The 2,500-nt window shown below is 45.6% G+C and overlaps 1 protein-coding gene across 2 annotated transcripts in view; it reads left to right on the top strand.

Moving 5' to 3' along the window:
- Window positions 1-2,500, top strand: part of LOC126569154 (dynein intermediate chain 2, ciliary) — a 15,923-nt gene that overhangs the window by 1,255 nt on the left and 12,168 nt on the right. The window lies entirely within an intron of this gene.

Genomic DNA, 2,500 nt, shown 5'->3' with positions numbered 1-2,500 from the left:
TTGTGCTCAGAATGTTATACTGGCCGGATACTGTCGCACGGTTTGCGCTAGCGGGGACGCGTTAGCCATGGAAGCTGCCAGCAGCCGCCGCTTCCCTGCATCGGTAGCTGCAACGAACGGTTTTCGGAATCGTCCGGAACATCGTACCGACGGTGTACGTCCGCAAAAGTTTAGAGCAAATATTTTTCATGTTCAATGGCAAAGAACATTTTTGGCAACCAGCGCGCACACCATCCACTGCCATTCCTTGGTAGCTTCTGCCGACGAGCGAGATGGCAATTTCTTCCGATGGCGTCTACTTCTACTGCCTTCTGCGCGGTAGGTCTCCAAATGTCCGGGACGGGGGACGATGAAATTGATTTTCCTTCCTCAGCGAGTAGCGGAAGCGTGCTCGGAAGTGTGCCTTCGCGCGGACAATAAATTATAACCGTGGAAACAACCTTCAAACAAGTCAAATGATGGCGAGACGGAGAGATATCCTGTGCGAGCCGAAGCGAAGGTTCGGAGGTTAATTATGTTTATTCGCGGCATAATTCCTTTATGGGGGGCTGTGATTTGAAGAAGGAAAAGGATGGGGAAGGGAGGGGAAAGAAAAAGAAAAACGCAGCATCGTGTCACATAACTAAATGCGAAAACGTGCACGCAACGCTTTGCGGTGTTGTTGCGGAACTCGGTTCGGGTGTGTTTAGTGAAGGCTCGCGCTACTATCGATAAGTATTTATCGTGGTGTACACATTCGCGTGATCACCGGTTCTTCTGTCTCGTCATGCTGTCGGGCCATGTTCCGGTCGGATCATTGCAAACGTTGGTAGCGCTACACGTCGCTCGCTGTAAGGCATTCCAGCTCCACAGCTCGGTCCTGTTCCGTCACGTGCCAACGCAAGCAATGGAGTGAAGGGGGTGGCTCGTTCTAGACATAAAATAGAAACTGAACACAAACCCAGTTCCATTCCTCTCTGGCACGAACTTGTTGCGGAATTTATTATCCGTTGATACTTTTACCGCATTCGAGCAAATGAGTGCCGGACGATGTAGTGGCCCCCGCCACGGCTCAACGGTGATGGGCCAGCAGGAGTGGAATGGTGAAAAGAATGCTTGCACTTCACCGCAAGCCGCCGGACCAATAACAAAACAAATGATTAAATTCCATTCGGTTCCATTTCCATGCCATTCGTACCTTCATTTCTTGCTACCTTCTAGCGCCCGTTGGCTCGCTGCGAGACGGAGAAGGATGGACGCTGCTAGTGCTTCTTCCTTACCTCGCTGGTGGTTGTAGTTCCGGCAACAGAACACCGATACACGACCACCGGCTCCCTCTTGTCAGGCGCACACGGCACAGGTTGGTTGGGTTGGCTAGCAAACGGTTGCCGGTCCGGCCGATGTGGCCTTTGCTTACTGTGCGTTGGTCTGACCGCAAAGAAAATGTGAGCAAATGAAGTTATGGTTAGTAATGACATGATTGTTGGTTTTATGAGACTTTACTGCTTCCACCACTGAATGACCTCGTTCGCTCTGAGCTTTTCCGGGGAGTCGGTGAGTACGGTGGAAGCTGCGCATTGCTTGGTTTTTGGGTGAAACGTGATCAGTAGAGTACTTGCGCCTTCAATTCAATTGAATGGTAGCCAGGGGAACATTGTTAGGTGCGTAAATGTGGTGTCTATGGTAGTACTAATATAAAATAGAAGTAATGGCGCAACTTGGCAATGAGGATGCAGTAAGAAGAGCATGGCTGTTGTGATGGGGATAGATGAACTATTTCGAAGTTTTCTCTGCATACAAGATGTTGTGAAACGGTCATGGTATAAATTTGTTTTATATGCCTTTTTGAAAATCGATACCACAAAAAATGATGTATGCCTCTCGAAAGATGTTACTTATAAGCTTCACGGAAGGTACAGGGATATAAAATGATTTTTGTTCCTTTATTCAGTTCAAATTGTTTACAAGTTACTATTTTGCATCGGTTCTCGGTTCCGTGTCGAGTTTATTTTTCTTTGTTGTTGCTCGTCGTAGTTTTTTTACAGTTGAATTCTGTACAAATTATTTATTGTTTCTCTAAACGTTTCTTGTATTAGGGCCAGATTCCTAGAGTTAGCAACATTCTAAAAAATAATGTGATGTTCGAATACTAGATTTTTTGGCCACTCGTTGAAACCATGGAACGAACAGGCAAAAAATACCGCGATACTAGGCGTCTCCATTCTTGTGTGGTTTATCAAACATAATTTTATCACCAAAGCACAACTAATCTCAAAAAATGCTGTTCTAGTTACAAGAGGAAACACATATGATAGCTGTCTGGAAAACTGAAAAAGAAATTAATTTGTTAGATAAAAAACAAGATCATATATTTTGTTGATATGTTTTATCTCGGATTTCCCCCCGGTACAACATTAATCATTGTTTCTAAGTATTAGCAAGAGGATAACGGCACAGTTTTATCTGCTACTTTATGCAGCAAAACGTACTTCTACCATCATCGTGCCACGAGAAGGCTCCG

Source organism: Anopheles aquasalis, chromosome 2, assembly GCF_943734665.1.
Source record: "Anopheles aquasalis chromosome 2, idAnoAquaMG_Q_19, whole genome shotgun sequence".
In the NCBI taxonomy this organism is placed as follows: domain Eukaryota; kingdom Metazoa; phylum Arthropoda; class Insecta; order Diptera; family Culicidae; genus Anopheles; species Anopheles aquasalis.
This window is presented reverse-complemented; position numbering and strand designations above follow the sequence as displayed.